We start from the raw sequence: 26094 nt of genomic DNA, 5'->3' as shown, positions 1-26094 counted from the left end.
TGGCCCCCTGACCGTCCGTGCGGCCCGGGGCCCCGACTGCGGGGGAGGAGGGGAGCGCTGTTCCCTTCATAGCCTCTGGCTCTGGGCCCTGGTGGGGCAACTCTGCCCTCCAGCTCCGTCATTTATTTGCCCCACTACCGTCCTGCTCAGGGCTCTGTGGGGACCTCCGTCCCCTTCTCCCCCTGTGCACGTCTGCCCTTCCCCCCCCCCACTTTCTCGGGCTCTTGTAGAGGGGAAGCTCTGCGCCCGGTGTAGGGCTCTGGGGAACGAGCTCTACTCCCCCCACCCCGTCCTGCTCGGAAGTTTCCTTCCCGTGTCATGGGTCTCTAGGGGGAGTGCTGCAATCTTCTTCCCCCGCAAGTAGCCAGCCCGTTGTAGAGGGCCCTGTGGGAGGGCGGTCCCTCCCTTTTCTTCCAGGTTCTTTCCAAAACCAACCTCCATATATGACTCCTGGGTGACGGTCCTTAGTTCTGCCCCTTCCCACACCCTTGCACAGCCTTCTGCACTGGGCTGGAAGGAAACTTGTCCTTCTCCGCCTCACCCAAAACCCACACCCTATTGCAAGGCTCTTGGGGAATGGTGTGCCCCCAACCAATCCTCTGTATAAAGCCCCAAGGTGAGCTTTCATTGATATATCTCTACAATACAGCTCCCTGCATGGGGCCCTGGAGGGGGAACTTAGTGATGCATATATTTTCCCCCACAATGCACAGAATAGAGAACTGATACCCTTATAATCCCTCCCCCCTCCAATCTCAGGGTGGATGGGGGAAGGAGTTTGTGGTACATGTTTTCTCAACCATCCTTGTACCATCACCACCACCACCCCGCCCCACCTAAGGAGAGGCAATAAATTCCCTTCTCTGCCTTTTAACCTCTTCTTAAGCCCTGAGGGGTATGAAGTCATATACTCACACACCAGCCCACTTTCCTAGTGGGGTGATGGCGGGGTGGCTGTTGCATGTATGTGGCTTTTGAATCATTTTAATAAAAAATAATATAAAGGCTGTAAAATTGGTTAGGTATAGATTTGTGTATAACTGTGTGGTATGCCCAGGGTAGAGGTTATTTATCAATAATGGTATTTATATAAAATATCTTTAAATTGTTTTGCTATTATATTTACCCAGAAATATTTCAATTTCATAGTGGCAGACTTTAGAAAAAGATACATTTGTTATTTCACTGGTAGTGTGGTGGGTTTTGAGTGTGCAGTCCTAATTTACATTGCCTGTATTTTTAACAAGCTCCCTGGACAGTATATCCCCAAAATAAACAGGATGTGAGAGAGGATAAGGAACACTTACAGCTAGGTTGATTAACTCAAGCTCCTAATATGTTGAGATCAGGTGGCATTATTATAAAGTAACAAAGTTTTTGCTGTTAATGTATCTTGCTGTCTAGTTTCTCCACAAAGGCGATGTTGTGTGTGATTGGGTTATCTCTTCCCAAGCCTCTATTTTCTTTTTTTTTTTTTTTAAGCTGATGTTTTGTAAGATCTTTTAATGGGTGTTTGACAGTGTTTTAGTTCATATGCTGCCAAGTTGCTATGATCTATAGAATGGATCAATATGTGAAATCGGGCTCCTCTGCCCATTCACTCTGAACTTCTCTCACCATAGAGTTTTACAGAAGTGGCATAATTGAGTTTGTTTCACATCTACAATATGCAGAGTGCAGAAAAATCTTTAATGGAACATTTTGAGCTCCTATGGGAAAGATGTTTGCTTCACAAAATTAGAGATGAAGAGTGAAAACACGCAGTTCTGGGTTCACTTCTGGGAAGATCTACTACTGGTCTGAGTATTTTGCTTCCTGCAGCATTCCAAACTTGATGTCTGTTGAAAGTCATGTGAATCTGTGACATTAGGTTTTTTTCTAACCTGTTCTTGAAACATTTGATGTGTCACAGACCCAGTGCTCAGGAAATAACTTTAGACCAACTTTGTAATACATTAGTCAATGTTAGGGTTGTGAATTATGACAGCAGAAATATAGAAATTCAGTTGTGGCTGCTGCGTCACTTTTAACTTGCGTCATCAAACTGAAGTTCTTACCCAATAGGTAATATAGGATTATGCTGCAACAGCCACTGTATTTGCAAGCAGTTACTAGATTTCAGGTGTAGAAACAGCCTTGAAAAGGATGCTCTGGATGTTCATAGCTTTTTAAGTTGAGCTCTTTTAGTGTACTGAATTTGAGTTGGCAGTGATCAGAAGAGACAATCTGATTGCCATTTGACTTTTGTGAAATGAGTTAGTGGTGGGTCATGTTTTAGTTCCTGTGCATGTGTCACTGAAGAACACTAACTGGCACCTTTTGCTGGCTGTCTCAACAGGTCCATTGAATTTAAGTATCAGGTCAGAGTAGCAGCATGTTGGCTGGGCAACATGGGGATGTTTGTACAACAAATGTCAGTTGTATCCCTTGTGAAGGGTAAAGAGAGAATTCACTCTCCGGGGTTGACAGCTGTGAGTCTGTCACCCCTCACCAACACTCCAGCAGTGTGTGTGTTCCACTGACCTCAGTTATTTGGGGCTTAGGTATGTGTGACAGAGTGCTAGCTGTAGCACTCTGGTCACTGTCTCCAGTTGCATCTGCAGCCTTCTGTATGCTGTAGCAACTTGAACCTGTTTCCATGGGAGTTATGGACACCAGGTGGTAATGGCTGGGCTAATGAGGTAATTACTTTAGTAATAGGAATCCAATATATAATTGGTGGGAACAGGAAGTAAAGAGGAAGCTCGGATGGTGAGCTAGGTGGAAGAGACAAGTGATGTGAAAGGCTCCTCCTGTTGTAGACCTGTGCTACTCCTGTCCTGTTTTGCAAACAGTCAATTAAAAGTACACATGGTAGAAGAATAACAGTGTGTGTTTGTGGCTGAGGAACCACAAAACCAGGCTAGGCAGGGGTCCTCACTAGATAGCTCAAGAAGCAGCCTGTGATGGTATGTATGTGCTGCAGAGACTACCATAGTTTTTGTTAGCGTTCTCTACTCTGATATAGATGAAGGCTGGATGTCGTCTGACTCTTTTTGCCTATCGTCTGCCTTTGGTACCATTGGCCATGAGTTAGTGGGGATATGACTGCAGACCCCAGTAGGAGCAGAAAGCGATTTTTTTAGTAGCTCTCCTCCTTTCTTACTGAAATATCCTGGAGTATAGTCATGAGCAATGGCTCTTTTGCTGAGACAGCAGTCTTGTGGGGTTTCACCAGTTGCAATTTGTCATTCTCTCCTGTTTTAATGTCACTAAGGGGGTGTTAGAGGGATAAGTAAAAAGCGTTTCAGTATCCCTTAACAGTCAGCTTTACCCTTAGATTCCATCTCACCTGGCCAGTGTGGTCAATAACTTGTTCTAACGTAGTCTAGCGAGGTTCAATTCACCCCTGAAACACTGAGATGATATTTGGAGGCTGAGCAATGTAACTGGAAGAAAACAAGGAGATTTCAGGTCAATTTAATACAGTTTTCTTTGTAACCTAAGTCTCTTTTTGGAGCCCAAGTTGCTTCTGGGTGTCCAAATATCAACAGTAGCCATGTTTTTCTAACCTAATTTGGATGGGAGAATGCACATCTTTCTTTCACATGTGGACTTTCATGACAGTCAAAGTATGGACTGTAGCAGAATGGATTACTTTAATGGGTTGTCAATGCAACTTTCCTGTGTATAGCATCCTTCATGCAAAGATTAATGCATTGTGGTGAGACATGTGTATGTAGCTTTGCCAATCTGGAGGGATACTGTTACATTTTTCCTGATATTCTTCCTCCGGTTTAACAGGTCATTAGCCTTATCAGAAGTTCCCAGTGTCTCTAAGTGGTATCAAGCTAACTACTAAATGTCCAGGAGGAGGGTGTAGACCATGTCACTTCATATTTCCCTGAATGAAGCTTAACAGCAATTAACAAACAGACTCATTGGCTCATATTCTTGGACATAGGTGCCTGATCAGGTTGCATTTAGTATAGGGGAGGGATAATGAATGCTACAAGGAGCTCAAAGCAGTAGCGGACATGGCTAGCTTGGATCACTCTCACTGTAGGTGTGGGAATAGCCATTTGACCCCTGTCTATGTGCTGATGAAGCTAAGTGGGAATCTGTCATCTTCTGCAGGATCAGGAGATCTTTGGTCATTGGTGCCATGTGACTACTAAAACTCAGGCACCTTTTTAGTGGGATAGGAGGGGGCTACACTCAGCTGAGAGAATATAACCATTGCGAAGGAACAAAAATAAACCACAAGAAGACAATCTTTCTGAAATGAAGTACTTCGATATTGTGTGAACATTACAAAACATGATGAGATAATCAGCCCAGCGTTGAGTACTTAGTGGAGCTACTTTGGTTCACCATAAATGATTGCTCAAAAATGGGAAAACATTTGTAAAACACTCAATTTTTCTTGACCAAAAAAATCCTCTCAACACTTTAACCAACTGTGTTTGCCACAAAAACTGTGGAGCATGAGATGTTTTGTCTTTGGCATCCTTCCAAGGAAAAGGGCCCAATCTCATTCTATGCCAGTGTCATAAGAAAAACCTTTTGCTTAGAAAATACTTAAATAAAGTGAGAAGCCATTCTAGACCAGTTACAATGATGTAAGTATGCCTTGCACCGCGCATACAAATAGGGTCCTCTACATGAAAAATAGCAAGCTCAAGAAAGAGCTAGGGACAAGGGTAAACAGTAAATTTAAATATGAGCTTTGCAATATGAGACTGTGGCAAAGGTATGCATTTAGAAAATAAGTGGTGTATGGATGGGTGAATGACATGTTCAGTACATAAATATCTTCAAAAGGATCAATAGGAATGAAGAGAATTCACCCTCTGAAGATATCCCAACAAGGAGCAAAAGCCTGAAGCTAAGCAAAGTTTAGGTTTGCTGTTGAGGGAGGGAGTATGGTGTGTAAAGGGGACACTCAGCCATAACAGTAAATGGACAGTGAAACATCACAGTTCTCCAAGAAAATAGACAAGATAAGATTTTAGTGGGATTGCTGCAAGGAGTAGTCCTTCAAAATGCAGGGTGACTTTTTGTAGGCCCCAATATATAACTCTATCAGCTATGTCTAAGGAAATACTCAAATATTGGCAGGTTTGCCCACTACAAGATAAATGTTACTCCCACTAAAATAAACATATAATAAAGAAGCAAAAAAGGCAAAAAGCCTGATGTCTTTCCATTGCAGTTCACTTTTAAAAGGGGCACCCCTGCTTGAACTCTAACAAATAGAAAAAAAGAGTTAAAATTAGTTTCAGGTACTATATCTGCCCCTGAATCCCTATGCTACTTTTTATGGTTTTACAGTCACACTTCCATGATTTCTTATTTACATTCTTTTCTTTCTCCCTTTGCTGTAAGAGACTGGTTATAAAGGGGAGACAGTGAAATTGACTGCACACAACCTGCTCTCAAATGCAGAAAGAGAAATATTTTCCTTAATCCTTCATTAATAGGAATCCTAGGTATGTGTTGTATCAATGGTAGATCAAAAGTTTTTGGACCGATTACTTTCTTAATTGACAGTGTACCTTTTAAAATATGCTGCTTAGGCTTTAAAACCTTTAACCTACCTAGTTTTAAGCCCTGTAGGCAACTAAACTGAAGTTTGTGACTTAAATAAAAGGTTTCATTTTCCATCTTAAGACCCAGCTTGCACATGAAACTAACATGAATTATAAATCAAAGTTGTCTTGTCCCGGAGGTTGGGTGCAACTGGGGGCTTCTAGTCCTTGGCACTTCAGTTGAGAAACTGTTGCTTCTTTCTAGGTGGCTACTCTAACTGGGAGTGTCAGTTCTGACTTTTGTATGAATGTTGATTTGGTGTATAATAGTGGGTATGATTTGGAATAGTAGTTGCAATCCAGTATCTGAATTTACAAGTTGTTACTGTCCAAGTGTTGCAAAATGCTTTTATATGTTGGACTCCGTATAAATCAAACCAGGCTTGGGTATTTGTAACGGACTGGACGATCGGGGATGGTCATTCGATAATTGTCCTGTTCTGTTCATTCTCTCTGAAGCATCTGGCACTGGCTGCTGTCAAAAGACCGGATACTAGGCTAGATGGACTGTTGGTCTGACCTAGTATGACCGTTCTTATGTACAAGTAAAATGTCGTTTTCATGGTGGGGTGAGAGCATGGCCCAGAGGATAGGGGGCACAGGGTTGAAAGTTGGGAAACCTGAGTTCTGTCACCAGTTTTACCACTAAATTCGTGTCCTTTGGCAAGTAAATTAACAGCCGTACCTCCTGTTTTTTCCACTTGTAAAATGGAATTATACTCAGTAACTAGATATCCATGATGAAACTGATTTATAAAGCACCTGTGATTTGAGACCTAATTACTGTTGTGTGGGAAGGAAAGAAACAACTCTTCAGTAAGATCTTGATCCTGCTCCCATTGATGTCAGTGGGAGTTTGGCCATGGATTTCAATGGGAACAGAACTGTATCCTAAGTTTGCCAAGAAAACATGAACATTTACTACTCATGCCAGAAAAATACTAGCAAGACAATAATAATGCCATAGGCATAATCTGCAAGTGAGTGGCATATCAGGTACTTACAAATAGTAATCATGAGCCCTAACACCATTCTGTTGTAATGCTGAGCTGCTATAATAGTGGGAGTTATACATCATACATCATACAGGGATTTTCTCCTTTGACCATTATCTCTTGCTTTACAACTGAGTTTTCTTCTCTCAGGACAGAGGCCTTTTTGTCTGTCAGAGGAATAGCCTTTCTGTACTGAGTGAAAGTGTTTGAGAATGTGGACTGAGTAGGAGGCTACATCTTATTAAAATTGAGACTGATAAACATTGGCACATGACTGTTATTTTTAAAAGTATTTTTAAAAAATAATTTGAATGGCTAGTTGAAATGTCCCTGGGTTGGTTTTAATACCAACGTTTTACTTTATGTTGCTAATTTTAAAAGGACTATTTCTTGGTATATTAAATCACAGGAAAGGGATTACTGTAAGCTGACACTTATAAAAAAGCAAACATGTACGGTGATTGTCCGAAGACTTTTGGTATCTCTAAACATTTTAAATGTGCATATTTATATAATTATAAATGTAAAACTTCATTATTTTCAAAATAAAACTGTTGGCACATGTTCATGTAATAGTTGTTGAGAATTGCAGTGTACTAACACCTGTCACGGGAAAGCAGATGCTCAGCAATTACCCTAAATGTTTGCAGTTCTTAGGGAAAAAAATCACCAGGATTGGAAGATAAAACCAGTTCTCTCATCTGTAAGTGAAGCTTGAGAAGAAATTCAGGAAAAAATCTCCTTTTTTTGTTTTTTTTGTTTTGTTTTTTAAATTAAACCACCAACCTGTTGAAATTCAACTTGACCACTGTCGCCCTCGATTAGTTTGTCATGTGTATACAAGTGTCTGTTAAGTTCTGTGCTTCACTTCAAGTTCAAGGACTGTTTTGTATGGTTGTGGTTTAATAAGGAAAAAGTACCCAGTTCTTCGACAGCTGGGGAAGATGAAAAATAATATCCTTTCTGCTCTCTTCTGTAGGTGTAGAGGATGTCCATGATTTATTGAAAAGCCTTTCTGCAAGAAGTCTGAAACAATCTTTGTACAAGGCAAGCTATGAAAATATTGGTTTCAGTGGAACTAGATGACCACTTTTCAAGTGGGCTTAATATACTTATTCTTGTCATTGGCAGGTGTAACAGGTTTTACACATTCCATGACATTAGTCTTAGACAGCTAAGAACACATTCTCTTTCAACAACAGCATTCTACACTAACTATGAAATCTTAAACTGCAAGGGTTAAATTTGTGAGACACAAGGAACAGGCCTTTCATGATGGCTGGCCCAACACTGTGTATCTCCCTTCTGGAGTGTGATCAGAGATCTTGCCACTTTAAATTTTGCTTTTCTCTAGGGCTGTCGATTAATCACAGTTAACTCACGCGATTAACTCAAAATTAATCAAGGTTAAAAAAAAATTAGTCATGATTAATTGCACTGTTAAACAATAGAAAACCAATTGAAATTCACCTCATACAAATACCGAAATGCAATTTCTTTATCGTGAAAGTGCAACTTTAAAATGTAGATTTTTTTTTTGTTACATAACTGCATTCAAAAAGAAAACAATTTAAAACTTTAGAGCCTACAAATCCACTCAGTCCTACTTCTTGTTCAGCCAATCACTCAGACAGGCAAGTTTGTTTACATTTACGGGAGATAAGGCTGCCGGCTTCTTACTTGCAGTGTCATCTAAAAGTGAGAACAGGCATTGGAATGTCACCTTTGTAGCTGGCATTCCAAGGTATTTACATGCCAGATATGCTAAACATTCATATGCCCCTTCATGCTTTGGCCACCATTTCAGAGGACATGCTTTCATGCTGATGATACTCATAAAAAAAATAATGCATTAATTACATTTTGACTGAACTCCTTAGGGGGAAAATAGTATGTCTCCTGCTCTGTTTTACCCACATTCTGCCATATATTTCATGTTATAGCAGTCTCGGATGATGACCCAGCACATGTTCGTTTTAAGAACACTTTCACAGCAGATTTTTCAAAATTCAAAGAAGGTACCAGTGTGAGATTTCTAAAAATAGCTACAGCACTCGACCCAAGGTTTAAGAATCTGAAGTGTCTTCCAAAATCTGAGAGGGATGAGGTGTGGAGCATGCTTTCAGAAGTCTTAAAAGAGCAACACTCCACTGTGGAAACTACAGAACCCAAACCGCCAATAAAAGAAAATCAACCTTTTGTTGGTGGCAGCTGACTCAGATGATGAAAGTGAATGTGCATCGGTCAGTCTGCACTGCTTTGGAGAAGCAAAATGGTTATGTTCATCTAAGTTTTTAATTACTAAATGTGAAACACCTAAAATTCTGCTTGATTTGCTACTTTGAGGTATAGTTTTGTAGGCAGAGCATGAGATGAAGTATCTCTGACTTTGATAAAACATAATTTTAGACTTCTATACCATGCATAATTTTAAATCAGTGACATTATCATGCTTACTTGTGTATTTTTTTTCTTAAAGTATTTTAATTTTCCTTCTCTCTCTCACACACTCATCCCCACCCACCAAAGCTACACAAGGTCAGTCAGGCATAGATAATAGAACTTTGCAGCAAAGTTGAACTTGTCAGAAATCCAAACATAGTAAGTATTATAGATAGGAGAGGAGACCGTGCATAAAGTAGTTAACCACCGAACTAGTTTGTATGCCACTTACTATTTTCAATTTTTGCTATTGAACGTCATAATGTATAGTGGCTGAAAACACAGAGAGAAGTAAGATTTCATACAGTGCACACAGCGAATGAAAACTACTAAATAGCTAACTTTCTCAGTGGTGAAGGATTCCACACCATAATGAACTACCTAGTTCAGATTTTAAAAAGAGAAATCCGAGATTCAAAAATTTTGAGGGCTAGGATAACCTCACAGTCCTATCTCTCTTGACATCTAAAGATCTTTGACTCTACTACAAATTAATTTTGACAGATGAGAGTTTGGCAATCTGTTCTTTGTCACATTTAAAATGAGAAGTGCAGAAAGCATTCTGACAGTCACCACATTTTCAACTAACTGGACTGTGTAGTAAGATCAATATAGATTAATATGTTGTCCAATAAATCATTAAGTTCACAGGAGTATTTGGTTTTCTAAACTATGGGAGATACTTCATGAAAACTAAATTATAAAGCAGTATTGGTAAGATTAACCTAATGCTAAGAAATGGGATCATAGAATTGGATGCAGTTGACTTTGAGCATATGCCAGGAAAGCAGGGAAATTCAAGAATATGAGAGCTAACTTAAAAGAAGGTTCTTTGTACAGGCATGACAGATCTTAACATGTTGAGAAGGAGAATGGGAGAAGATAGTGAAAGATCTGTTTGGACAGCATATTGCAAGATCTTCCAAACGAAGTTTTTAAATTAGAGGCCTTTTTGTTTTAACTTTGGGGAAGTTAGTTCCATCTTCCACCTCATACAAGCTGATGTGCTAAAATATCAAATGTTGACCAAATTATTTCCATGAGTAGTTATTGCCCTTCCACTCATGAGTAGTGAGGTGGTAAAGGGCATCAGAGTTTGTGGAAAAGTTAACAGAACCTCTGAGCTGGCTGTGATTGATCACTTTTTTAATATCTGAAAAAATGAATGGATTTTAACTCTCAAAAAATAGTGCCATGACAAATTGTCATTGCTCCTGACTGTTCTGTGTCTCATGTGGAGGTTCATGTGAGTACATTTCCACCTTAACCAGTGGCTTATGGCCTCTTCACCAACTACCTTTCATCTGTTCCTATCCACTCTGTTATGGTAAACCAAATGCTATCTTAACCTTTTAAGAGTAGTCTTTTGAAATTACTGGTTTAAGGCATATATATGTTCAGTTTCCAAAGAGTTAATCCTTTGAATGGAAAAACTGAGATACAAGTTCTTATATGTAGCTGAACAGACTTATTTTGGGGACGGAGAGGAGAAATGGGTTAAGAGCTGGATTTAATGAAAACTTAACCTGGTTTAGATGAATCTATTGTGGCTTTATCTGGGTAAGTACTGTTAATAATATTTCAGTATTTACATTAATGAAGCTTATTTCAGAGACTGTCATGCTTGCAGACTAAGATTGTATTCCTCCTCTCTGGAACATTTGGGCATCATCTTGTCTCTTCACGGTTGCTTCCTGCTTTAATAGGAGAGCCAGGCAGTAAGGTAGCTCTTTATTTTCTTTTTTTCCCATTTCCATTTTTCCTTCAAGAGACAGTGCTATGGAAAACAGTAAGCAGCATGCTCTGCGCAGCAACCGTCTCCTCCTTTCTATAGCAGTATCTTTGTTTTCCTTCTGTGCATACAACTGCAACTCCCACCATCTGAAGCTATAGCTGACTCAGCTGTTGATTCTGGTGAATGCACTGCAAACACAAACCATGAGACAAAAGAAGAAAGGTATCTTCAGGAGGGTAAAATGTTCAGTGAGGGTTAAGATCCCACCTCAAAGGATATTGATCTTGGGCATCAGTGAGTTAACCAGGGTTAAGCGTGTAGCTCAGTGTTTTTTCCCTTATTGTGTAAGGAAATTTGAATCTTCTCACAATTTAAAAAACAAAACAAAAAAATGTTGGAGGGAAATTATGCCCTTGGTTTCACCACATAGCCCCAATAATGTTAATGGAGCTGCACAGGTACAGCTAAGGGCAGAAAGAAAACTGTCAAATGTCTGGTAAACAGAAAATGTACCATTTTTTACTACCTTGTTGGATTCACTTATTTTTAAAGCACAGTTGTTGATGGTTAGGTTGATTAGGTTAAAAATGAATGCTCTTCTGATCTTGATCTTTCAGATGCATTTTCTTGCCTTTCCAGCTCAGAACTTCACATTTCCACTGAGGTGCTTAGTTTACCAAATATAGAATGTGTCTCAGCATTAACTAAAAGCTGTTCTGTTTGTCAGATTCTTTGTGGAACAGGAGTAACTGGTGGACATACAGAGTAATGTTCTCATACCCCTTTTTTCTTGTACACATTTCAATGAAAATTACTTGTTTATATCATCCTGTAATTCCACAGCAACAGGTTCCAGTATTATAAACAGTGTGACCTTTAAGTGTGATCACAAGGAAAATAGATAAGATCTATTTTTAAAATGAATCTTTTGACTAAGATAGATTCTACTTCCTTTTGCTGGCGAGATCATCTGACCCAATATGGGTTATTTTTCTTAATTCCACTATTACATGAGGCCTGTTTTTTCCACTGCCCTGCACAGTCATTTACACCTGTGTAAAGTTAGTGTGAAATGGGTATAAATTGCTACCATTCTGACTGGTAGCATTTTACACCCACTTCTGGCAGGTGTAACTGATTGCACAAGGTGCAGGCCAGTGGAGGGAAAAATTAGCTTATGGCCTTTGACACAAAAACACTAGATTAACTGGGATAGCAAGAGGCTGAAGTTGGGAGAGGGATGGGAGTTGGAGGGAGAATTGTACAAATACTAAATTGCGTCTTAAACGTAAAAACTACATGCATAACATGGGCACCTTTTTCCCAATTAAAAAAGCTCCTCAAAATGGAGGAAATATTACAACTGACCAGTACAAATGTTGTTCAGTGACTGCTACACTAGTCTAGAAGGTCTCCATAAACTATCCTTGTTCTCCTCCGTTACACAGCTGACTGAACCACAGAGCAATATTTCTTTGCTAAACTTTTGATAAAGGGAAGTTTTCCACATAAGCTGCAATTTGCCTACTTGCGTGTGTCAGACAGTGGTGATGATAGCATGCCAGGTTCAAAAGAAGTAGTGAAGAGCTTGATGAAAACTGTGCTAGTTAAATCAGCAATATTGATCTTCTCCAAAAGCATCACGTAAGTGCAGCGCAAGGCTTCTCTTATTGATACTGTTTCATAAGTAACATAAAACTTCAAGCATAGTAAGCACCTGAAGGATAACATCTGCTGTGATCCAGCAGCTGCACCCTCTGATTCAAGTGCTCTGCCAGTATTACTTAACTGCTGAGTCCCCATCTTTGTCAGTGAGTGTTGTCAAGAGGACTAGTCAGAACAAAGAGGTGGTGGTTTCCAGCCAGTAGTATAAAGCAAAGAATTTGCCTGTGACAGTGGTTGCCCTTAGTCATCATCTACTCTAGTAGAGCTGTTATTGAAGACTCTGCAACCATGAACTCAGATGCTAAAAGCTAAGTCATAGAAATGTGGTATGTATACTGTATAAGAGTGAGAACGTGTCTTCTCAGTTAGTGCCTACTTTCTTGAGGTGGCATGCTGAGGCAGAAGGGGGGTAGAGGTAGCAGTGGCTCCAGGGATTGGGGAAGGGGAGGGCTCATCAAATGCTTCTTCCCACAACAGAAATGTTGGCAAAGTCTGAAGCCCCAAACCAATAAACTAATGCTGCCACAGATGAGATCAACACAGCCACCAGAGCTGGCATGCCACTCATAAGAGTGGCAAGGCACCTTGTGAGAGCCACCTCAGCTTTTGAATTTACTGTCTTGTCCCTGGTCTGAAGTAATCCCACATTATCAACTTTAAGAGAGTATTGCAAGTCCCACATGTTTTCCCTAGATATGGAGGATTTGGAATATTTTGGGAGATTAAGATTTGAAATGTTTTCTGATACTAGGTTATAGAATCATAGAATATTAGGATTGGAAGAGACCTCAGGAGGTCATCTAGTCCAATCCCCTGCTCAAAGCAGGACCAACACCAACTAAATCATCCCAGCCAGGGCTTTGTCAAGCCAGGCCTTAAAAACCTCTAAGGATGGAGATTCCATCACCTCCCTAGGTAACCCATTCCAGTGCTTCACCACCCTCCTACTGAAATAGTGTTTCCTAATATCCAACCTAGACTTCACCCACGGCAACTTGAGACCGTTGCTTCTTGTTCTGTCATCTGCCACCACTGAGAACAGCCTAGCTCCATCCTCTTTGGAACCCCCCTTCAGGTAGTTGAAGGCTGCTATCAAATCCCCCCTCACTCTTCTCTTCTGCAGACTAAATTACCCCAGTGCATCAGCCTCTCCTTGTAAGTCATGTGCCCCAGCCCCCTAATCATTTTTGTTGCCCTCCGCTGGACTCTCGCCAATTTGTCCACATCCCTTCTGTAGTGGGGGGGGGGGAGCAAAACTGGATACAATACTCCAGGTGTGGCCTCACCAGTGCTGAATAGAGAGGAATAATCACTTCCCTTGATCTGCTGGCAATGCTCCTACTAATACAGCCCAATATGCCATTGGCCTTCTTGGCAACAAGGGCACACTGCTGACTCATATCCAGCTTCTCATCCACTGTAATCCCCAGGTCCTTTTCTGCAGAACTGCTGCTTAGCCAGTCGGTCCCCAGCCTGTAGCGGTGCATGGGATTCTTCCGTCCTAAGTCCAGGACTCTGAACTTGTCCTTGTTGAACCTCATCAGATCATGTTGGCTTATTATTGTAGAAAGTGTTATTACGTGAGTAGTCTAGTATTTTTATAATTGTATTTTGAAAGTGTGTCAAGAAGGATGCAGAGCAAAGGAAAATCTTTTTATGGAATGAGTGTATTTAATCAAAAAGAATACCTGAGCTTCCTAGATGCAAAGCATTACACCTAAATTATATTATATCATTTATGGACCAGAGACCCATTATGTTGTGCTCTGTACAGAGGCAGAAAAAGATGGTCCCTTCCAGGATTAAACCAGACTCAACAGGAAAGGAAGTTGCTTAGTTTTTTCTACTGCATCTGTTATGTTCTGGACTATGCAAAGGTGAGTCACTTGTGCTGCTCACAGAGGCTTATGTGCCATTGTTGTGATGGCTTTAATAGCAGTAAATAAGATAATACTGCTACTTAGATTAGTGGTGCTTCCAGCAGTAGTTATCCAAAAAAACAAACAATTCCAAATTTTCTCAGGTGTCACTAGGATACCTGTGCTGTGTGAACTCCAGAATTTTAAGGTCTTTTGCCTGTCCTGTAAGGGCTCTTAATTGTGTAAAACCTTCCCTACAGTGTGCATTCTCCATATTAGAGACTTTATATATGTAAATTCCTGTGCTTTTGGTTCTCTAGGCTTTGAATCTGCCATTAAATACACAGTGCTCCCATCCCCACTTCTAGCAAAATATGCTACTGCGCTTATGTGCAGGCTTAATAGTTAATCATCCACGGACACTGTTGTGTGCCCGGTGGTCTTTAATTTAACATGTCTAAGCACTTTTTTTTTTTTTTTTGCCTATATTTTTACCCTTTTGTTTTTGTTTGCATTCTTAAGTAAGATGTTTCTGGAGGTGGATGTACTCCATACTTTTTATTCAGTGAGCTTCTTTAAATACTAGCACTGCTAACGGGGGTTTGAAGTAATCTTGCTTAAACATGCTTTATAATTTGGGAGCTGATATCGGCCAATGCTGACAGGAAGTGGAATTTTATGAGCAAGAGACTAGTCAAGTTGCAGGGTGTGGTGGAATCGGCATGGCAGTGTGGTCTGGACTGTAAAAGAGTATAGGGAAGTAATAGGAGTTGTATGTTTCCAAAGAGTTCCCTAAATATAGAGATGCAAGTCCTTGCTAGTCATTTGGCTTTGCAGAGCGGTGGTCCTTGGTAAATTGCTTTGGACACAATGCTAATAGATCATGAAATGAGAGTGTTTATCCTATCTCTCCTGTGTAACTTGCTTTCAACTCACAAATCTGAATTATTAGCATGAAGAAAACTACTAAAAAAATCCCATGCATGCTTGGCTTATCTAGCCCTGTTTTTGTCTTTAATGTACTGGAGTGTTACAGTGGTGCCCTAATTTATTAGCATGTCTGTGGAAGACTGTTCTTGACATCAGGACATCCCTATTTAGCACCAGAGTCATTCTTTGAATCCAGGCTGCTTCCACTCTTCAGGTGAAAGAAATGCATAAGGCCCAGTTCTCTCTTGGCGTATGTCTACATTGCCAAAAAGTGTGTTCTTAGCTTGCGTTAGCTAACTCAGGTTAAAATAGCAGATAAGGCAACTTAAACTCAAGTTAGCAGCTTGAGACAGAGCCTATAGGGGATCCTGAGTTTAGCAGCGCCAGTTCAACCAGAGTTAAATGCTCAGTTTCCTTGTCTTCACTGCTATTTTAACCTGGGTTAGCTAACCTGAATTAACACACTTTCTTAGCAATGTAGACATACCCCTACATGAATAGGGTCTGTTTGTATATAAGATACACCTCTACCCCGATATAACGCGACCCGATATAACACGAATTTGGATATAACGCAGTAAAGCAGCGCTCCAGAGGGGCAGGGCTGCGCGCTCCGGTGGATCACAGCAAGTTCGATATAACGCAGTTTCACCTATAACATGGTAAGATTTTTTTTTTTTTTTTTTTTTGGTTCCTGAGGACAGCGTTATATCGGGGTAGAGGTGTATGTATGGTGCCGTCACCATAGCAGGTGTACCTTTGCCTTATTCTTGCTATGGTTTCTGTATGCTAGTTGTTCGTTATCACTTTGTAAATTACAGAAATAATGCTAAATTAAATGTAGAATAAGAGACAAGAATATGGCCTGTTTTCATTGTCCTTTGTGAGGTAGCTGGTTTTGTCTTTCTACAGAAATTTCTTAAGCTGCTTGTCAGTCATAGATGGAGCAAGGTATTCAGAGCCTACTGTTAATCTCATACAGAACTGGAATTTATATTTAATTTTCAGTCATGATCAAATTCCTTCAAATTATGTCTTTGTTCCATAAAAAATTTCTTGGTGCATATTAGCAAACACTAATTTTCACAAATGGAGACACTTTTTCCGTTGCATAATAGAAGCCTGTTCTCTGTAGCAAAAAAGCATAGAATTTTAGCATAAAGAAATTAAGAACTTAAATTTATATTGCATTTAGAAGCATATAAGAGAAGCTAGTTCTCTTCTGTCAGATGCATGTGTGTCTAAAACTTCACTCAACTAGGCTTATGTGAACTGTGGTCCTTTCTCCATTTATAGGATTCAGTGGTTAAGTTTTTGTTTCTCTTCAAGAAAAGTATTGATTTTTCTTAGAACAGAGTTTACAACACTCTAAATATTCATCAAGTGCACACAACTGAAGTTTATCTGTTATAATATTCTAAATGAAAAGCCTTAATCGAATATAAAATTTCTGGGTGTTACATAAAAGTGTACAGGCACAAATGAGGAAATGGGAGTAATCCTAATCCAGCAGTCCTTTTTATTCCCAAAAGGATTTAGTGTGAACTGCATAAGTGATTTGGTAACAAGGAAGAGGGCACCATTCAATAACTTGAAATCTGCCTACAACAAGCACTTAAGTTTGCTTTCCAAACTTGCATATTTAAGTAATAATTGCATGCGCATGTTTCTCCATATTTTTCATGATCGGCAGAAATATGCTACAAAATAGATTTACAAACAGATTTACGCCATTTTGTAGTGTAATGGTTTCTACACACACCTTTGATCTTTAAGCTCAATCAATAAATGAGCGATAAAGCTAGTTTAAAAATAAATACTTGGAGTTTATTGGTTAGCTGTTACCTAAATAAAAACTACCTGAAACCTGCGAATTCAGTTCTTGGGAATGTAATGAAAAACTGCTAGTGAAAGTGTGCATCTTTGCTGGGTCTGTTGTGATAGCAAGGGTGAGTTATTGCATGTGCATGAACAAAATGCATGTGTAATCCTGGTAATTGTGCATGCACTCAGTTTTTAAAATGAGGATTTGAATATCCTAATAATACTATGATGTTTTTACTAGCAGTGTGACAATACCTCTGTCTCTACAGAGAGGGCCTACCTCCGCTGTTTACCATTGGACATTAGCTGAGGGTTAAGTTTGCAGTAGAGCACTCTTACTCCATAAATTGTAAAACACTAAAATACCACAGGATTTCAACCAGAAGAAATGAACTGTGTAAAAAAGGGAAATCCTCTTGCATGATGGAGTATAATGTTGTTCGTCTGGTATTCAGAAACACTTCACTAGTGTGGTGGTTTTTTAATTTTGTGGGTTTTTTTGTTTTTTGAAGTCTTTAAAGCAAACCTGTAGAAAACTTGAATTATCTGCACCCCTTTTAGGTAAGATAACTAATAGACCAATGTATGGTGCAAAAGTCTTTAACTGTAAAGTCTGCATCTTGTTTTAATGTGTTCACAACTTCCTATTTAAAAATTTGTGACTCCCTTTCCTGTATATTTTAATACTGTCTCTATAATATCTCATAGTTTTAGATACTTGATTTTTATGCAAGAGGAAAGAGAATTGGAATTCTTGACTATGTGGTGTGTTCTGTAGTGGTGTTCCAAGTGTGAAAATAGTACTGATATTACTAGCATTGATATATTCATAAAGTATTAGGTGTGCTATACCTAGTACTGACAGGATTTTTATCCTGTTAATATTAGGAGTTGTGCAAATCTATTAAACTTAAATGGCTTATTTTAGCCTTCAAAGAGTGTACTGCTAGCCTAGTCAATTCAGGATTGAAGTTATGAGAATAGTTGCATTTGCATGTGCTTAAGCAATAAGTGTAAAGATTCTCATCCTTCAACCTCTGACTTCAGTTGTGTAGTATTTCAGAGTATTGAGTGGTCAATCTGAGTGAAAAATTTAGCAAGTCCATAGTCTTTTATGCCACAAGCATTCACTAGACCCTAACATTTGTTGTTTTCAAGGGTTTAACACCAATTTTATTGGTGGGTTTTATTTTTTTTTATATTTTATTCACCCAGAGAGGATAAGATAAGAGTATAGCAGTTTGCATTGGTTATTCTCTCTCTCTCCCCTCCCACCTGCCCTGTTTGTAACACCCTGATAAAATGAACTGATGTAGTACATTTAAACTAAAGGAAAACTGTTCTGAGGATGCCAGATGGCTCAACAGTGTGATAGCACCTTTTTTTTTTTTTTTTTTTTTTTTACATTGAGTAGCCTTCATCGAGTGATTTTAATAATGCACCATTTCTCTTGGGTTGTCTTATTTTGCAGAAATAACGGTTGGTAATAAAGGATGAAATCTAGTACATGTGGAACTACCAATATTTCCATTTTAATACTCAGTCTTAAGAATTTAGGATGGGATTTTCAAATGCTCAGCGTTGGTCTAACACTGCTTCCACTGAAACCAATGGACGTTTTGCTATTGACTTCAATGGAAGGAGAGTTAAGTCAACACTAAGCACTTTTGAAAATAACACCCTTCCAGTATTGGCATCTGCAAGAGCTTATTGGGCAGAAACTTGGGACAGATGGTCCAGATGCAATATTTATATTTGGAGTTTGGCTAAAAAGAATATAATTTGGTTTCTCATGCAGTACCACGAGATATCCAAATAAAAACTTATTTTCTTTATAGAAATGTAGAGAGAGATTGCAGAAAGTCTTGCTGCAAATCCTAGATGGTTTGGCAATGGAAAGTGTGCTCATGTCCATCAATTTCATAATTTAGCTGCTATATATGTATAGTAGCTAACTCTTCTGTGCATGTTACTGAAACTTTGCACTTGCATGTCAAACCAGAGGTTTACACCAGAAATATATGTTCTTAAGCAAATAGCTATGAATCAGAACTCTTTCCTTTCAAGACAGGCTCTTCTGAAAGTGCCAGAGAGAAGATTGACTTTACGTTGTCAAATAAGAATGTGAGCCTTTGTAAATGAAATGTTTTAGAAAAAACAGGGGTCAATCTCTAAAGTCCGAGTACCCTGTGGCATTTTACATAACAGTACCATACTGTGAAAACTTAGTAATATAATAGACCAGGGGTCGGCAACGTTTGGCACGCGGCTCGCCAGGGTAAGCACGCTGGCGGGCCGGGCCAGTTTTATTTACCTGCTGATGCGGCAGGTTCAGCTGATCGTGGCCCCCACTGGCCGCAGTTTGCCGTCCCAGGCCAATGGGGGGCGGCAAGAAGCGGCGCGGGCGAGCGATGTGCTGGCCGCGGCTTCCCGCCGCCCCCATTGGTCCGGGACAGCGAACTGCGGCCAGTGGGGGCCGCGATCGACCGAACCTGCCGCATCAGCAGGTAAATAAAACTGGCCCGGCCCGCCAGCGTGCTTATCCTGGCGAGCCGCGTGCCAAACGTTGCTGACCCCTGTAATAGAATTTTAAAAGCTTATGAGAGGGAAGTAACCTTTAGAACTTTTACAGTATGCAAACCAATGAGAGGCTACCGTGAATAAACTAGGAACTCTAAAATTGCTATTCTAAGCTAGTTTAGAATGTCCTTAGTTCTCAGCAGTACCCAAACAATTACCTTTTAAAACTGATGTAAATGTATAACTGTAGGATTTATCACTGTGGAAGAAATAGACAAGTTTGAGGTCAGCAAGCTTGTTACTTATCAGCCCAAAACAGTGCATGCACAAATCAAAACACTTATGTGGCCATGGTGACTGAAAATGTCTGATTTACACAAGATGAAAATGAAAGTTTCTTGAGGAAAAGTACTTGTATAACAAAACTAATTCACTATGCTTACAGAAAGGTATTTTGAAAGATGTGCTGTAGTCAGTAAGAAACTGATTACAATTCACTACAGAACCAGGTTTCTTTGCTAGGGTGGATTTAAAAAAAAAAAAAAGTTGAGATTCTTCTGTAAGTGCATGACTTCAGGAGCTAGAGCTTTTAGAAAAAAATACTGCATATCGCAAGACTCAGGTAAACATGGAAGTTAAGTTGGCAGCAGTGGAAGATTGGAGAATATTTTATATTTTGGAACTAATGTTCAAATAACCATTGTGCAAACTAAAATTTTGTGCAGGACACAATTGTAATATAAACAGCATATTTGTCAAACAGACTAAGTGTTGCTAAAGAATTGTCCAGGTAGTAGGTTTTATAAAAGCTACTGTTCCCTTCATTCATGACCTTGACATCACTCTACTATAGACTAGAGCCAAGACTATAACAGGCTTCAAAAAAGAACTAGATAAGTTCATGGAGGACAGGTCAATCAATAGCTATTAGCCAGTATGGGCAGCGATGGTGTCCCTACCCTCTGTTTGCCAGAAGCTGGGAATGGGTGACAGGGGATGGATCACTTGATTACCTGCTCTTTTCATTCCATCTGAAGCTCCTGGCATTGGCCACTGTCAGAAGACAGGATACTGGGCTAGATGGACCTTTGATCTGACCCAGTATGGCCGTTCTTGTGTTCTTACTCACTTTCCATGACAGCATTTAAAATACTTCATTTCATAAATTGCATAGAGTGCCAGCAGTAGCAAAAAATGTATGTGGATTCAGCAGTCAGTTTTGCAGAGAATAATAAAGAACAAGCAAAGTCCATACCACAAAGGTGTGATTCCTCACTTGATGATTTTGCATATATTCAGCAACAGTGGCAAATGATCAGAGAAGAATCTCATGTTACATGGTCAGTTTAGACTCCAAGCTCTGTGGAGCAGGGACCATACCTTTGCTCCGTCAATGCCTCATATGCATCTGGTGGTACTGTATACACAAACGTTGGAAAGACATCTGTGTAGAGTAGACACTATATCATACTCATTACCATAGTGTGAGTGCCTTTATAAATTTATATTGCTTAAACAGGTTGTTTAAACATATTTTTAGCACCCCCCTCCTTTTCCTTATGCTGAATGTTGTTTTGAGAGGTTTTTTGTTTTTTTTAATTTGTATTATAAATTCATTAGTGGAGAACTTAGCAATGAATGCACTCAACTTAATCTTGCCTAGTAAAGCCCCTGATGGGAGGCTATGACCATTTGGAGTGTTGTGACTTGTTGCTAAGTTTTAAAATAGTGTGTCAAGAGTAGTGAACTGAAACCTGCGATAACCTTGTGATTTACATTATTTTTAAAACGCTTTCCTGTAGTGTTACCGTCTAAGCTGAACAATATTAAATCAGCTGTGATCACACAAATTTTAAAACAAAGTAAAATATCACCTGTCCTGGTATTTGAACATCTTTTCTGCTGTTTTAAGGTGCAATGTTATAAAATAACTGTACTAGTTTAAGAACTTGGAAAAGCTTTTGGCATTTAATTTGAGATTTAGTGTTTGTGTAAAGAGTTTACAAGTTTCCTGATACTGTCAAGTCAGAAGCAAGTTAGCATTAAAAATAAATTCACAACATATTTTTACTAGTCTTGGTTAGCTGATGGCATATTTGGCTTTTAATATTTTACACACAGATTTATCAAAACCAGCTTCTATAAATCAGTGTGTGTGTGTGTGTGTGTACTGTCCCACATGTTCAACTATATTAGGTCTTTGAATTTTTACAAATTAAGTATAGTTTTAACATGCCTTAGTGATGTGCAGGAGAGAATATCCTAAAACTTCTTTACTTTCCAGAAGTCCTGCATAGCTGCAACCTGAATCTGGCAACTTTTGAATATCTAGTTCAGTGGTTCTCAACCCACAGGCTGCTTGTGGCCCAGTCAGCACACAGCTGCAGTCCATGTGACATCCTCAGGGCCATACAGGGTCGGTCTGTCTGTCTGTCTCTCTCTCTCAGACACAGACTCTGTGGATCTGGCCCATGTAACATATAAAGAGCTGCATATGCGGCCCACAGTGGTAAATAGGTTGAGAACCACTGATCTAGTTGACGTGTGTGTTACTTAAACTCCAATCCTCATAATGGGCCACAAAGTAGGTATTATCTCTCTTTTATAGAATATGGCAGATGTGATTTGACCAGCTTCCAAAAAGTGAATAGGCATTGGGTACAGAGGTCAGTAGTTACAGATTAGTGTGTTGAGCACATGATTAGACTGCACCCCTCTGTAATGTTCAGAGTAGACTTCTAGGGCAGCCCCAGGAAACAAGGTATTCAAAGGACAAAGCAGTTCTGACTCCCACGAGTAGTAATCCTTTTGTTTTTGCTTGTTTGGATTCTGATGTAGGGGCACCTAAAATCTTAAAGAAGTGCACCTCTTAGGCTCTCCCTGACCCCTCTCCACCCCATCCCCCAGGCACTTCAAAGGAAACAGTTCCAGCCCTGACTTCCAGACATCCTTTTCATTTTCTACTCTGAATGACAGCCAGTGCCAAGGACAATCCTGTTCTATAACCTTAATGGTCAGGGGAAGGAAGAAAATAAAATCTAAAGCTCTTATTTTTCCCAAGGGACCTAGGAATACACATCCTAGGCCTGGTCTACACTAACCCCCCAATTCGAACTAAGATACGCAACTTCAGCTACATGAATAACGTAGCTGAAGTCGACGTACCTTAGTTCGAACTTACCGCGGTCCAGACGCGGCAGGCAGGCTCCCCCGTCGACTCCGCGTACTCCTCTTGCCGAGCAGGATTACCGGAGTCGACGGCGAGCACTTCTGGGTTCGATTTATCGCGTCCAGACAAGACGCGATAAATCGAACCCAGAAGTTCGATTGCCTGCCGCCGAACCAGCGCGTAAGTATAGACGTACCCCTACAAGAGCCAAAAAGAACTCCAAGAAATGCTTCTCCTTCTACTGACAGAAGAAGGGTACAATTCTTGCACGGCTGTCAACCAAAGGGAGCATTCCCACAGTAGCTAGATTCCTAAAGTAATGGTGATCAAAATCTCCTTCTCCCATGTCACAAACTCAATCACAGAATTAATAACAGATGAAAGTCTATCTAACTGAAGAGCACAAATGGTGCCAACAAGAACTCAGGAGCATCAGTTGGCCGTAGTCACAGGTGATTTGGTGAACTGATGCATTCAGGAGCCTTATGATACCATGGTAAAGCCTTTTGTGAACCGGCAAAATTAGAAGCAAGATCACTGTTGCTTCATAAGCGTTATTTTGACTTGGCAGAAAGGTGCGCTCCTCCCCACCCCCTTCCAGTTTCATAGCAAGGAACTCAGATTGCTGAACCATCAACGTTCTAATCAGATTTGACCCTAGTAACAGTGTATTCCAAAAGTTGACATTCAGGTGTCCAAGGAACAGCCATATAATATAGCAATGTGTTTATACTTCAAGTGTAATGTATTTATTTATAAGTCCAGCACAGAGATACTTAACATGTGGTATTTTTACCTCTTAAAACTACTAGACCATTTAATTTTTGGGATATGAGTTATATGCTGAAATTTATACTAAAATTCTGTAAAGGCCTGAATAAATGTACAAGCTCATGTGCACACACATGTACTGCCTGTGTCCTCTTGGCATGCAAACTACAATGTAGCGTATTAAAAACAGTAACAAAATTCAGTCAGTGATAGACAGGTTTCAGCATGCAGGGCTTTGACTACCTTTCTGTGGAATGGAGTAGTATAACTTCCATTACTCATTGCAATAGCTTTAAACTGTTGATTCCAGGAAGTACTATAAGAGTAAATTGAATCAGATTGACAAACTAACTGATAAATAATATGGACATAAAGAACTGAAAACGAAAAGGATGTCTGGAAGTCAGGGCTGGGAATGTTTCCTTTGAAATGTATGCTGAAGTTGCTTGTGTGTTGTGTTGTGGTTTGTTTTGTTTTTAATGACTTAAAACACATTTTAGAAATGTTCTTGAAGCATTTGTCTTGAGTAAATGGTTGCAGCGTTTGGCTGTTATGTAGTTAAACTGCTGTGCTACTTGATTAAAAGACAAGCATACTTTCCAGGAAAAGGTGAAAGGACACAGATACCACAGATCAGTTTCGTTTGCCATTCTCCGAACTTCAGGCAGATATTCTAGTGTGAAATGAAATCTTTATACTGAGGCTTGAGAAACAGTAAAATACAAGGATTCAGTCTGTTTCATTAAGTACACTGAGTTTAAGAGTGCAATATGGTGTATTTGAGGGCAAAAGATGAGACCTCAAAGCTAATTCTCTGGATCTGATTGCCTTGAAGCCTCTTACTAGGTTTCATTTTATCACTTAATTTGAGGATATCAACATCTGTAATTGAGAGCTGGAGTTATTGTCACTCTTTCAAATATTGGCGAGTCCAGTCAATGTATATATTCATGCATCACAGATTTTAAAATTGGGAGAGTGGCTGCATACCCACATAAAGGCATGTTGTTCAGCTGGGAAGTTTCTGGAAGTGTTCAGATCAAAAAAGAAGAGGCAAGACTCTTCAGTATTCCTGCCTTGCTTACAGATGAGAGAGTCCACAATGTTACTGCAGAGAGGTTCCTCAGTTGAAGAGGCTGAGTGCAGAGATGGTGTGGAACCAGCTCCCAGGAATCTATTTGGAGCCAAAATATCAACTGAGGGAACAAGACACATTTGTCTTACTGTAATAGATATGCCAGGGCTATTTTAAATTCCAAAACAATAATGCAAAAACCCAGGTTTCCATGGTTTAACTTTGCAATATGCAGGTAAGCAAAGGGCTGCAATTGCAATTTAAGGCAATTGCTATGTCATTTGGGAAGATGTGATTCAAAAACAATAAAGGGCAACTAGCTTGGCCCCCCATCTGCAGGATTTTCCAAGGTGGAGGAGCCAACTTACCAGGATGGAAACCTTGGCAAACCAGTGTAGAGCAAAGGATTTAAAGCAGTGATACTCAGACTGAGGCTTGTGAGCCGCAAGTGGCTTTTTAATGTGTCTCCTGTGGCTCTTTGCAGCTCATGATTTTAAAACACTGTGTGATTTAATTAACAACCAATCAGGATGCTTTTACTATGCTAACAAATTGTAGTTGATAAAATAAGAGTTGGTCAGTCATTTTGCTATGAGAATAAAATTATATAGAGAGTTGCCAATTCTGGTTGGACGCGTTCCTGGAGGTTTCATCACATGACATAATATTTATTTAAAGATTAATCTTTAATTCCTAGAGACTCCAGGACACTCCTGGAAGGTTGACAACGCTATATATATAATATATAATAAAAATAATAAATGAAACAATGAATTCACACTACTGTGGCTCTTTAGGGTAATATTGATTGTTAATTTGGCTCCTAAACCACTGAGGTCACTGGTTTAAAGAAAGGAGTAAGGTGAAGGAAACTTGCAACGGGTCTCCAAGGTATTGCTATGTGAGCTAGTGACGGTTTTAAATGCTGCATGTCAATAATAAGGAGCCTTTACAGGAAACTGGGGACATGCTAATTATTCCCTTAATGAAATAAAATATTGCAAGTGTTGCAACCCCAGAATAGAGCTTCTATGCTAATGTCACAATTCTACACTCCTTTATGAGAGAACATAGAAAAGTCTCACAACCGGCTTTACGAATAACACATTCAACTGTGAGTTTGTCTACACTGCTCCTTACCCCACCCCCACCCCAAAAAAGAAAAACCTGTGGAAGCCAGTCTCCTAGTCTGGGTCAACTGGTTTGGTCTTGTGCTGTCAAGCCGAAAATAGCAGTGTAGACATTCCCACTTAGACTGGAGCTCAGGCTCCAAGACACCCCCCCCCCCTGGTTTCAGAGCCCAAATAGTCATGTCTACACTACTATTTTTAGCCATGTACTGTGAGCCTGAGTCAGTTGACCCCAGGCTCTGAAACTTGCTGCAGTGTGTTCTTTTTTTACAGGGTTACACATACTTTTTATCTTGCATGTAACCTAATGCTTGTGTTAAATCTTTACTGTTTTTGTATCTGTAAAGTACTGTGTACACCTAAAACTTAGGTAAGTTGCATGTGAAAGGGGAAGACTGCTCATGAAACA

At 39.8% G+C, this 26094-nt stretch overlaps 1 protein-coding gene across 2 annotated transcripts in view; it reads left to right on the top strand.

Annotated features, from left to right (window-relative positions):
- Window positions 1–26094, top strand: part of PTPN1 (protein tyrosine phosphatase non-receptor type 1) — a 57887-nt gene that overhangs the window by 281 nt on the left and 31512 nt on the right. The window lies entirely within an intron of this gene.

The sequence above is a fragment of the Terrapene carolina genome, unplaced genomic scaffold, assembly GCF_002925995.2.
Source record: "Terrapene carolina triunguis isolate 2854851 unplaced genomic scaffold, T_m_triunguis-2.0 Scaffold130, whole genome shotgun sequence".
Taxonomy (NCBI): Eukaryota; Metazoa; Chordata; order Testudines; family Emydidae; genus Terrapene; species Terrapene triunguis.
This window is presented reverse-complemented; position numbering and strand designations above follow the sequence as displayed.